Source organism: Crinia signifera, chromosome 4, assembly GCF_055691185.1.
Source record: "Crinia signifera chromosome 4, ASM5569118v1, whole genome shotgun sequence".
Classification (NCBI taxonomy): Eukaryota; Metazoa; Chordata; class Amphibia; order Anura; family Myobatrachidae; genus Crinia; species Crinia signifera.
Genome location: NC_139220.1, coordinates 81,415,514 through 81,428,587, shown reverse-complemented (window position 1 = coordinate 81,428,587; position 13,074 = coordinate 81,415,514). Strand labels below are relative to the sequence as shown.

Sequence of the window (13,074 nt, the reverse complement as noted above, 5' to 3'; positions counted from 1 at the left end):
TAGTTGAAAGGGACTGCTCTTGGGGAAGATCCATGCATCGTTGTATGGCATCACAAATTTCATGCTGAGGGTATCCCCTCTCAAGAAATTTGTCACCCATTTCTAATAGTGCAGCAGATAGTTCATCATTGTTGGATGTTACTCTTCTCACCCTCAAAAGTTGCGAGAAGGACAATCCATGCTTGAGGGGAGTCGGATGAAAACTGTCTGAGGCCAATAATGTGTTTTTATCAGTGGGTTTCCTGAAAATTCTAGTCACAAATTTACCCTCTGTAATACCCACATTAACATCCAAAAAGCTAATTTGCAACTCACTATATGCCATAGTGAATCTTATTGGGGTGGGCAAGGCATTAAGGTAATCAACAAAGTCTGTCAAGAGTTTGGCTTCGCCAGTCCACACCATGAACAGGTCGTCTATGTAACGAACGTAAAATATTATAAATGATAAAAAAATGGAATTAGACATAATGTACTGATTTTCGTACATATGCATGTACAAATTGGCGTAGGCTGGGGCCATGTTGGACCCCATAGCCGTGCCTTGGAGCTGCAAATAAAAAGCATTTTCAAACAGAAAATAATTCTTAGTAAGCACAATCTCCATCAGTAACAAAAGAAAATTTACATTCGGACCCGCATAGTGTGGACTGGTGGACACCAAACTCCTGACAGCATCTAATCCCTCCTTGTGTACAATATTCGTGTACAGACTTGAAACGTCTAGGGTCACTAGAAGTACGTTAGGGGGTACGGTGCCTAATTTTTTCAATTTAAGAATAAAGTCTGTGGTGTCACGTAGATAATATGCAGTGTTCTGGACAACTGGCTGTAGCCAGAAATCAATGAACTGTGACAACGGTTGACAAATTGATCCACAAGAGGAAACAATCGGTCGACCGGGGGGTTTAATCATAGTCTTGTGGATTTTGGGTAAGACATAAAGGATCGGGATACGTGGATGTGTCTGAGTCAAAAACTCAGCTGTTTTTTCATCAAGCCAGTTATTACCCAATCCTAATTTAATGATGGAATCAATTTATTTTTTATACTTATAGGTGGGGTCGTAGGTAAGGACTTTATAACATATGGTATCAGTTAATTGTCTCAGAACTTCTGACACGTAATCAGATCTATTTAAGACCACTATCCCGCCCCCTTTATCAGCGGGGCGGACAGTGATTGTGTTATTGTCCCTGAGGCTTTTTAAGGCAATACTCTGATCTCTAGTCAGATTGGAAAAATACTTTTTTTGTTGACGCGTATATTGTAATGTGTCTCTCTTTACCAAATTGATGAACACATCAATCGATGAATTAGTACTGGGAGGGTCAAATGTACTATGGGGTCTAAATTGACTATCCTGTTTATTAGTTTGGGGATGTCTAGAAAAAAAGTCTTTCAATCTGAGAATATATATATATATTCACACACACACACACACACACATTAGTGAGCTGGACACATATGAGAGCACACACACTCTGCTGGGGTTTGAGGAATTGGATATAAACCCATTCCACAAGTAAGCAAACTCGTTTTGACCCTAAGAGGGAATTATCCCTTTCCATATCATATTGTCTACTGGTTTCTTCTTATTTATGAAGGTTTGCTGAATCAGGAGAACATTAAGAAATATAGAAAATGTCATATAAAGAAGCTAAAACATTCTACCCTATAAGGATCAACATCTTACTATTGATATTTCTGCTGGGAGGACTATACCAACATAAAGACCAAAAAACTCAGACTAAAAAGCAAGGACGATTATATCGGTCATCTTACGAAAATCTGTTGAAAGTTATTGATCAATTATTTCCCCTGATTCATAAATGATGTTGTAATTGTTGTTATACTGTAGGCTTGCCGGCCCTGTATGATAATTGGCAATTATTGTAAAGTGATGTCACCTGTAAAGGAATGAATAGTATTTAAACCCGATACTTACCTGAGGTAACCACACCCCCTGACGTATTTCGTTCCAGTGACAAAACGTGTTGGGCGTGGCTTGTTGATGCTCCGACGTGGTGACATCCTCCTTCCACCTTTGATCCAGCGGGCACTCTGTACGATTCTCCTTGGCGGCTCCGACGTTTGGTTTGTGGCTGAGCCTCGGTTATCCTGTTGCATCTTTATGGAGTGTATGCTGTGATCCGGTTTTATACGTGGCTGGCAAGCAGATACCTTTTAACCTCAATGTATGTGAGCATATTGAAATTAGTAAATATTTTATAACATATTGTGCTCATTGAGTGCGTCTCTCTCTCTCTATCTATTTTACAAGTATCTTCGCTGGGATCTTGGCACGATCCTTAAGAAAGTGACTGCACACATTGTGGACATTGTGGACTATTATCATTGCACAAGGACTCTTTGCGCTGGGTATCTTTCTTTTTGCATATCTATATATATATTTATATGTATTCTAGTAAGCCCACCCAAAGCAATAGCTGTGGCTAGTCTGCTACATTCTGTGTTTTTGCATGTGTGAGAAGTAGTTTCACTCTCTGCCAGCAGATGACTGTGTTTTGGAGACTCACGGACACTAGACATATGTGTGTGTGTGTATATATATATATATATATATATATATATATATATGTATATATATATATATATATATATGTGTGTGTGAAAAAGTTGTGGCCCTAATAATGCGTTTAGGAAAACAGCACCCCTATAGTACCTTGCTGTTAATAAAGGTACAGATGAAATAATGAATAGAAATAAAAATAGAGGTGCTCTGTATTATGTCACCACTAAGTGGCTGTGTACATACAATACATCAAATAATGGTTAAAAACAAATTAACATTTATTAAGAGTATTCCAGCATATAAAATTTCATCCGCATTTCCGTGTCTTTATAAATGCCACATAAGATATGAATCCGCGTTTCAACGCGTTTCGTCCTTCAGGACTTCATCAGGGGCAATGAACTAATCCAGAGGTAATGTATCCTCTGTATGAATGAAGGTATATCCTTTGGACAGATACAATAATTGACTTGAGGTGGTTTATGCAGCAATCTATTGTAATGGTAGTAGTAGCTAAGGACCACCTATTTAACAAATTATCCAAAAAAGACTTCAGGCGGAATACGCAATGACAGTTTAGTGATAGTGGCTGGATATGACTTTCTCCTATTCACAAAATGTAGGTACAGACCTTTAAGAGTGACAAGTAGTGATTCACAGGTTCTCAGAGAGCCAGTGAATCACTACTTGTCACTCTTCGAGGGCTTGCACAAGTGATTTCAATTGGTTGCCCAGAACCAATTACAATTATTTATGGTCAATGTAAAACCAGTGCTGGTGGTGGCCCATCATAAAATATGTGGTCATACAGAAGTGAATCCTGTCTCTTACCACCTACGGGTGACAGATAGACACAATTTACTTATTTTTTCCCCCAATTTTTCAAGAAGAATCTTTTTTTTTCAGGGGGTGCTAGGGGTGCTGTGAAAAAATTTCTGATAACTCTAGGGTGCAGTGGTTAAAAAAAGGTTTGGGATCCACTGTACTAGACATTAATAAGGGGATGTATCAAGTAATGTAAAGAGTGCAGTAGTTGCCCATAGCTTTTAGATTTATCAAGTACATTTTAAAAAATAGTCGGTAGTAAGCTGATTGGTTGCTATAGGCAACGTCTCAACTCTGCACATTCCTTGATACATTCAGGGCCAGTGCAAGGTTTTTTTGTACCCTACTGTAGGTAAAACTCCCACCATCACCCTTACACCAATACTGAATTTCCAGAACCTAAGGTTAAAGTGGCGCCTTAGAAGTTCAACACCTGCATTAAGTTCAACAAGGATGTCGCTTTCAGTCATCCTTTATTTTATTATAGTCAGGGGAACCCCTAGATCCTGGAGCTGCCTAATGGTAAACCTGACTCTGGATACATCTCCCCATAGCATACAGTCAGAAATTTGTAACTCAATCGGTTCTCATACTGGATTCTACTGGTGATTTCATTCTAAATCTAAAATATCATGCATAATTATACATAGTTTTACATTTAGTAATAGCAAAAATATTTTTTCAGAGTCTCAATATTCAAGTGATTGAAAAAGAGTTTATTTAGCATTATTTGTGACAGACCAAAAGTATGTTATAGTAGGGGGAAAAAATATATCTTTTTTTACAGCCTTGAAACATTTTCACAAAAATTATACAAATAGGAAATAACAATTATTCGATACATACAAATTACTACCCCTGATTAGTCAGACTGCACACAGACCAAAGGCTAAATTCGCATAAGGGCAAAGATCCAACTCCAAGGTCCCTAGTTTTCAAATCAAATAGGTGATTATATATAGTATATACAAACACACACACACACACGGGTAATGCATAACCAGTAGGATGTAACATTACCAGATGTGTAAGTGTTGAATGCTATTGTATATCACCCTTTAGTAATTATTAGCCAAACATCTAAATTTTGGATATAGGCCACTATTACTTGCGAACATTCTTAAACATATTTCACAACAAATTTACAGTCAAATAACATCAATGTTCTCTATAACAGTACTCAGAGCCAGTGCAAAGTAGTGCATACAACTTTCACATTGCCAGGAAAAAACATTCACATAAGCCAAAAAATGTGATTACATAATAACATGTTTGATTGCTACATTTCATTTTTTTTTACCAATAATTGAGCTATTTCTACATCAAACATACCGTACTACACTTGAAATATAAAATAAAGTTGTAAGTAAATAATTTTCAAGAAAATGTATAAGTTCATTATATACAGATCTTTAAAATAAAAAAATAAAACCTAACCCTATAAATAAAACCTAAAGAATTGTAATACTATACATGCTTTTCAAAACTGGTCCATAGACTTAAAATATAGTGCATATTACAAGGATTTCTTCACATTAGAACTGGCATGATGATCAATGAATGTTCCCAAACATGCCTGATAAATGAGGTAAAGTATGGCGCTCTTTAAGGGCACTGAGTATTGAGCATACACTACACTTGAATTAAACTGTATAGATTCTCATTCTGATACTGTTTAACTAAATCTTCAATTTAAAAGAATGTGTAGTTGTTCCATATTGGATTGTTTAATAAACACAATCTTGGGCAAGATCAGAAGATTTCATTAAATTATTTTTAATTCTGATTTAGAATTGTATAGTGGTTCAACAATAACATTTCTCTTTCATCAAATTCCCATAATAAGTAAATACGTTTGTAAATGTACTCTCTTAAATGTTGAATTTATTTTAAATTGAAAACTTAATGAGAAGAACCTGGAATTGAACAGACCACATAAAAAGTAGCTGTAATTCAATAAGGGATGAGCAGTTCAGTTTTGAAAACTGAACACACCTGAACTTTGGCGTTTCCAGTTGAACCAAGTCCTGGCTAGGGTGACTTTGGGATTAGTTACTGGATTTGATTGAAAGTGACTGGAAATGAATGTCATTGATGTTAATAATACTGTAGGAACATCAACAGGTCCAAATATTACAGGTCCAAAGTTTTAGCTACTTTTATTAACTTGCAAGGAATCCAAAACCAGAACTGAACCAAAACACTTGAGGGTGACTTTGCTAAAGCCAAACAAAAACAAAAATACTGGTGTCTTCACATGGATTTCGGATGATAGGTGGACTGCGAATTGGTTGACCCCACATGGTCGACATGCATTAAGTTGTCAGGTTCAACATGTTAATTTACAAACCACATTGACCACAATTGGAAATAGTAAAGTAAGCCCATTTCTACTAAAGTGCCTTGGTCAAACACACAAAATAATCTTAAAATATCAAAAACTGCTTGTGCCAACTTTTTTTCATGTCGGCCATTTCCATATTGCCAATTTTATACCTGCCAACCTTTAATGGTGTCTATCTTTTCAATGTTGACCTGCTGACCCAACCTACTACATGTTGATCATATGGGGTCAGAGGTTTCCACATACGTGATTTGGATCTCAACTTTTATATATGATCTGCTTACAGGTCTATAATATCCCTGGTCACATACACTGCCACACCTTATTGTGCAGGAATCACATCTCTAGGTGTCACCACTACATATACTGTATTTTTGCGCGCACACACACACACACACACACACACACACACACACACACACACACACCTCTTTACCCAAAGAAAAGCCTCCCATCACACTCCCAGCTGTTTCTGAGCACTGTGTAAAGTACAGCCCATCACTATTTACTTCTAATATAAGGCCCCCATATACCTCTACCACCAATCCCCATTCAGTGTTCTTGCATTCAAACGCTGTCAACCACAGGACCAGTTCTCTTGGTACCCACCATCTGCTCCAATCAGCCCACTCTCTTGTTGCCCTCACACACAGAACCTGCTCTCAGTGTGTTTTCCATCATTCCCCCTAAAACTCATTGCATCATACTTTGCATAGAATACTTACTTCTATAAGCAGTGGTCCTCTTTACAAATATTGGCCCTATATTCAACTGAAGAAAAGAAAATCTATAAAAATTACTGTGGTGTTTTCCCTCGTAGTTCAAAAGCATGTCCAGTTTTTCCTAAAATTGTTGTTTTCAGAAAAATTGACAGGAATTAATTCAATGGCAATTGTTAGAGCAGCACAGATATGAGGCATGCATGCTGTCCATGCTGCTGGGTGCTCTGAGGGTGCTCTGAGGGGCTCACACAGGGAATCTTAAAATGGAAATTAATAAAGCAGGGAAGCCGCAGATACAAAATACATTCTGTGGAGTGCACAACAGAGAATGACCAGAATCACCAGGATGCAGAGTCCAACCATGAGATCCAAACCCATGCTGCAAGCTCCAGGGAATCACCAGCTCCACCACTAGATCTCCAACTTATTAATCGATAACATCCTGCAGCCAGAGTTCAGGCAGAGGAAGGGGTGTGCACCCAGCAGGATGAGGACTACCTGGGCAGAAGTGGCACAGTGCCTTGCTCTAGTGCAGAGCCCAGGCATCATAGAGGTTGTGTCAACACCTTTAGGTTTCCCAGCAGGTGTTTTCTTTAAAAAATCCTACAACCAATTATTTTCTATTTAATACCACGAGTATCAGGACTCTACATAACTGCAGAGCCGAATTTCCAATTAGGCATGTGAGGCACCGGCCTAGGGGCGGCACATGTTTGGGGGCGGCACTTGGTTGCCTGTGATAGTACTGTCAGCCCAAAATGTACCAATAACTGCAAAATATCCACTGTACTGTACTATATTCCAACTTAAATAGAGTGTAAATGGATAGGACATGCAGATACTGCCCCTATAAACTGTCCTATTTAGGAAACATTATTGTTGTGCCTAGGGGCGCCCTCCTCCCTAAATCCGCCCCTGCATAACTGCAATAATGAAACATTGTCTGTGAGGTCCGCAGTAATTTCTACTGCAAAAATCATGAAGCATACACAAAAACAACACTGCGATAAACAGTAAATCAGTAAATTGAAGGAAAAATAACAGTGACAAGGGCAATAATTTCCCAAAGAAATAAAAGGAACCAATTTGGATTTTCAACATATAGAATTTAGGGCCTAATTCAGACTTGATCGCAAAGCACCGTTTTTCTCAAATGGGCTAAACCATGCTGCACTGCAGGTGGGGCAGATGTGCAGAGAGAGTTAGATTTAGGTAGATTTTTTTAAGTCAAAACAGGACAAAAAACAGATACAAAACAGAACATAAATTCACGGAGGGTTGTCCCAACCTGAGGACCATAAGCCAACCCACGCTAAAGTCTCCGTAGCAAATGCAAGTGAATTCCAGAAGAAAAGCTGCATCACCTGACTACCAAACTGTAACAAGTTTCCAATCATTTAAATAAGAACAGAAGCAGGATACACAGAAAAGCGAATGTTTGCCAAAAATATGTCTCAAAGGATTTCTTGAGAAACGGAACTGCATAAATGTACCGCTGGCTCATTCAGAATCAAAAGGAGAAGAAGACTGCAACAAAGCATCCATCAGTGGCAGAAAGACTATCTGAGCCTGCCCTGCAAGGGGTTTAGCTGGTCAATGTTACGAGCACTATTATCTGCCTGGATGACAGCAGTCCCAACCCATAGCAGCCACAGAACTTTACATAAAGTAACTCAGCAAGCAGTCAAGTCAGCACCCTCTTTCCAGTGTCAATAACCAAAACCAGGTCCAGAGGGAAACCGTAAAGAGAAGGCGACAATAGTAGAAAACCAAATCAATAGCTGATGAATTACTGACCACAGCTTAACCTACAAACAAAGTGAGAGCAAAGGAAACAAAAACAACATGTGCCAGCAGGTAATTACCAGAAGAAGAGCACCACATGGTAAAACTGAACTGGAGACTGAAGTGAGCAAACAAACAGAACAGGTAAGTTAGAAACTACAAAAGAAAAAAAAATTGAGCCACGCTGTTAAAAATAAAGATCAGATTGGTATATCTATCACAAAAATTGAATGACACATACTAAACAAAGGTGTAACAGCATATAAAAAATTGAAAGCAAGCAAATTTCATAAAATGAGAATAAAGATAATTTTTTGTTAAAAAAAGAGTTAAAAGAGTCCTCACCAACCATATAACTTGGGTGTCCTGGAGAGTCCCAAATTTTATATAGGTCCACTTGGAATAGTATTGGTCCCCAAAGCAATGATCCAGGGGGAGACACAATGAAGAAATTTCACAAGGAGTGGCCCATGATGGCACAAGTAATCAATTCCTGCAGCAGGTTTAGTGAAGTGGGGTCATGTCCTCAACCTCCTGGTATGCTGATGGTATGCAAAGTTGTATCCAATTGGAGAAATAGGGGAGAGTCCAAATAATGATGATTAGTTCTGCAATCCAGGTACACTTGGTTGGGAGAGTCAGCAGAGTTTCCTTACGCGTTTCGCTACATTTGGTAGCTTTATCAAAGGATTTGCTGCCCAAACACTTGTGAGTTATAGCATGCAATCATTCGATTTTGACCACATCTGTTTGATAAATCGAATGATTGTATGCACAGTTTCTGTACCATGCGACGGAATGCGCGGGCACGCCTGTTGAAACTCTCATGATCTTATGTTCTGCACATAATATTTATCGTATTAAACGTGCGGTTGAATGCTGTTTTGTGCACTTTCAAATTTTCTAACTGCGACTTTGATTCAATTCGATTCCTGGCCACTCCCCTTTCACCCACTGTGCACATAATCTGTGCACTTAGGTGCATGATTGTGTCGATGCTTGTGTCGACCTTTTGACCCTGTCAACCTTAGGCATGTCAACCTTTTTCATGTGTCGACCTAAAGGTGCCCATACACGGTGTGAGGGTGCTGTGCAATGCAATGCGTGCTCCCGCCGGCATCCCATCGCACAGTTCAAAAAGTATGTGCTGCACATACTTTTTGAACTAGTTCCCGATCGCATCGCATGAAAATCATATGCGATGCGATATAGCCCAAAACTAATGTGATAATCGCAGCATGTATGGGCACCTTAAGGTCAGTCAACCTTCATTGCTCAATCCAATGTATGTTGACCTTAATGGTGTCGACCCAATGACCCATACACTACACCTATTTGCTGTTTCAGTTATCACTGAAGATTGACAACTAGGCAGATATAATTTGCTGTGATTAAATGGAGACCATTCTAACAGGCATCTCCAAATGGCAGATTTATGGGGCCCATACTCCTATGATAAATTGTGACAATCCTCCAGTCTGGAAATAATTGTCACAATTAATCATTAATTTGTGGGCTCCCCTTCTGGCGATCCTGTTAAAAATTTTGATTTATCAAAGCTTCTTTTTGTAATGGGCGTTCGTCGACCGTTCGGCCGATAGAATGGAATGTGACAGATAGATAGAATGAGACAGCAGTTTAGTAAGAGTGTGGGGGGGGGGACCACACAGAAAGGGGATCCTGGACAAACTCTCCTCACAGGGTGGAAGGGCAGCGGAGATCCGCAATGCTCTGGTCCTCCATCGGCGGTGTCTGGGACAGATGCGTGTCCCACGACAGGGCTCCATATCCCTATATAGGAGGCGTCCGTGGCTCCGGAGCCCTCAGTTTCCCCCATCCGGCATCCATGGCAGGGGTGTGCGGCAGTGCGGCTCCGGGGACCTCCGTTTCACCTTATGGCGGCATCCATCAGCGGGGCTCCGGAGTCCTCAGGTTCCTCCTATCAGAGGCGTCTGTGCCAGCCGGGCTCCGAGGCTCCTCAGTTCCCCAATCATCAGCATCCATGGCATAGGTCCTGTTTTCTCCGTCCATGGTGGGGGTTTGCGGTGGCTGGGGTAATTGATGTGGCAGGCTGACAGCAACATTTTTAAGTTTAAAAGAAATGGCCCAGCCAATAGGCGTCATAACCATTCACCCTGGCTGATTTTTAAATACATCAGCACGAGGCGTGAGCAGCAAGTCCGGCAGAAGAGACAAAGTTGGCAAGTGCTCCAGAAAACCTGCATCCCAGGTGGGTGGCAGGCCAATACAAAAGAGCTTAGCTGGTCACCGCCTTTGGGTGAAGACAACAGTTCTAGTAGAGGGCAACAGCCATGCAAAAAGAACTAAAAGGATGCTGCACCCCTAGGTTAAGACTGTTGTTTAATAAATATTTTTTTCAAAAATATGTCGAGTGTATTATTTTAATATTTTGATTACAAGGGGCTTCAGGTTCCCGCAGCTCAAAGCCCTGTGTTGGTTCACAAATTATGGGGGACCTCCTAGTCATTTTGTCCCCCATATTTAGGGAGCCAGAACCAGATCAGAGCAGGTGCTGGTTCCCAAATTATAGGGGACCCCCTAGTCATTTTGTCCCTCGTATTTTGGGAATCAGCACCAGCTTAGAGCCCGGTGCTGGTCTGTAAATATGTGGGACCCCTAGTTGTTTTGTCCCCATATTTTGAGAAACTGCACCAGCTGAAGAGCTCAGTATTGTTTCGTAAAATATAGGGGACCCCTAGTTGTTTTGTTTTTTCCCTTGTAGTCTAATAATACCACCCATTATTTAAATTAGGACAAGAAGTGACAGTTGAAAATACAATTGATTGAGGTGATGTATGAGCACTTTCCAGATATGAATCTTATGACAGGGAAAATCTGCAGATCCCTGAAACAAATCTGTAGTGTGTGGGCAAGTCAGATAGATTGGAGAAACAATTTATCTGGGGGAAAAAAATCACTGGATCTGAGAAGCAATTAAATGTAATTGCAGATGTATGGGCACCTTTACAGTACTTCTAAAAACAGTTTTAATGTGTCTTATTGTCCTATAGGGATGTAAGTGCTAATAAACACATGCATGCACTTTAATTATATACTGTGTACACACACTCACTATACTGTACATATACAACTGCATTCATACATAGTAAGAAAATACAAACCAGTATAGAACTAAAGATTGTGTGGAGGTCACGCCAGATCGGAGTAATTCTATGTACAGTTGTGCTCATAAGTTTACATACCCTAGCAGAATTTGTGATTTTCTGGCCATTTGTCAGAGAATATGAATGATAACTCACAAACTTTTCTTTCACTCATGGTTAGTGGTTGGGTGAAGCCATTTATTGTCAAACAACTGTGATTACTCTTTTTAAATCATGACAACAGAAACTACCCAAATGACCCTGATCAAAATTTTATAAACCCTGGAGATTTTGGCCTCATAACATGGACACAAGTTGACACAAATGGGTTTGAATGGCTACTAAAGGTAGTGATCTGTTTACTTGTAATCAGTGTTTGTGTATAAAAGGTCAGTGAGTTTCTGGTCTCCTGAAAGACCCTTGCATCTTTCATCCAGTGCTGCACTGAGGTGTCTGGATTCTGAGTCATGGGGAAAGCAAAAGAATTGTCAAAGGATCTGCAGCAAAAGGTAATTAAACTGTATAAAACAGTAAAGGGATTTAAAAAGATATCGCAGCAATTGAGAATGCCAATCAGGAGTGTTCAAACTCTAATTAAGAAGTGGAAAATGAGGGATTGTGTGGAAACCGAATCACGGTCAGGTAGACCAACAAAAATTTCAGCCACATCTGCCAGATAAATTGTTTGGGATGCAAAGAAAAATCCACAAATAACTTCAGCTGAAATATAGGACTCTCTGAAAAAAAAGTGGTGGTGTTATTTCAAGATGCACAATAAGGAGGCATTGAAGAAAAATGGGCTTCATGGTCGAGTCGCCAGAAGAAAGCCATTAATACGCAAATGCAGCAAAGCATCCCCCTTACAATACTCCAAACAGCACAGAGACAAGCCTCAAAACTTCTGGAACAAAGTAATTTGGAGTGATGACACCGAAATGTGGCCACAACCATAAGCGTTACATTTGTAGAGGCATCAACAAGGCCTATGATAAAAGGTACACCATTCCTACTGTGAAACATGGAGGTGGATCGCTGATGTTTTGGGGATGTGTGAGCTACAAAGGCACTGGAAACTTGGTCAAAATTGATGGCGAGATGAATGTTATCAGAAAATACTGGAGGAAAATTTACACTCATCAGACGCTGCGCATGGGACGTACTTGGACGTTCCAACATGACAATGATCCAAAAAACAAGGCCAAGTCGACCTGCCATTGGATACAGCAGAATAAAGTGAAGGTTCTGGAGTGGCCATCTCAGTCTCCTGACCTCAATATCATTGAGCCACTCTAGGGAGATCTCAAACGTGCAGTTCATGCAAGACAGCCCAAGAATTTACAGGCACTGGAGGCTTTTTGCCAGGAAGAATGGGCATCTTTACCATCAGAGAAAATAAAGAGCCTCATCCACAACTACCACAAAAGACTTCAAGCTGTCATTGATGTTAAATGGGCAATACATGGTATTAAGAACTGGGGTATGTAAACTTTTGTTCAGGGTCATTTGGGTAGTTTCTGTTATCGTTCTGATTTAAAAAGAGTAAACACAGTTGTTTGACAATAAATGGCTTCACCCAACCACTAACCATGAGTGAAAGAAAAGTTTGTGTTATCATTCATATTCTCTGACACATGGCCAGAAAATCGCAAATTCTGCTAGGGTATGTAAACTTATGAGCACAACTCTATGTATATTAATCCTTAAATCCCTGAGTGCCTTTTTTTGTAATACTTGTTT

The 13,074-nt window shown here is 39.8% G+C and overlaps 1 protein-coding gene and 1 long non-coding RNA gene across 2 annotated transcripts in view; both read right to left on the bottom strand.

Annotated features, from left to right (window-relative positions):
• The window catches only part of LOC146074120 (A disintegrin and metalloproteinase with thrombospondin motifs 2-like), a 301,085-nt gene that overhangs the window by 9,676 nt on the left and 278,335 nt on the right, over window positions 1-13,074 (bottom strand). The window lies entirely within an intron of this gene.
• LOC146074121 (uncharacterized) lies at window positions 4,063-11,548 on the bottom strand. The gene is made up of 2 exons (XR_014473369.1): window positions 5,619-11,548; window positions 4,063-5,416 (listed from the first exon to the last, which is right to left on the bottom strand). It is a non-coding gene; the product is annotated as an uncharacterized LOC146074121 (long non-coding RNA).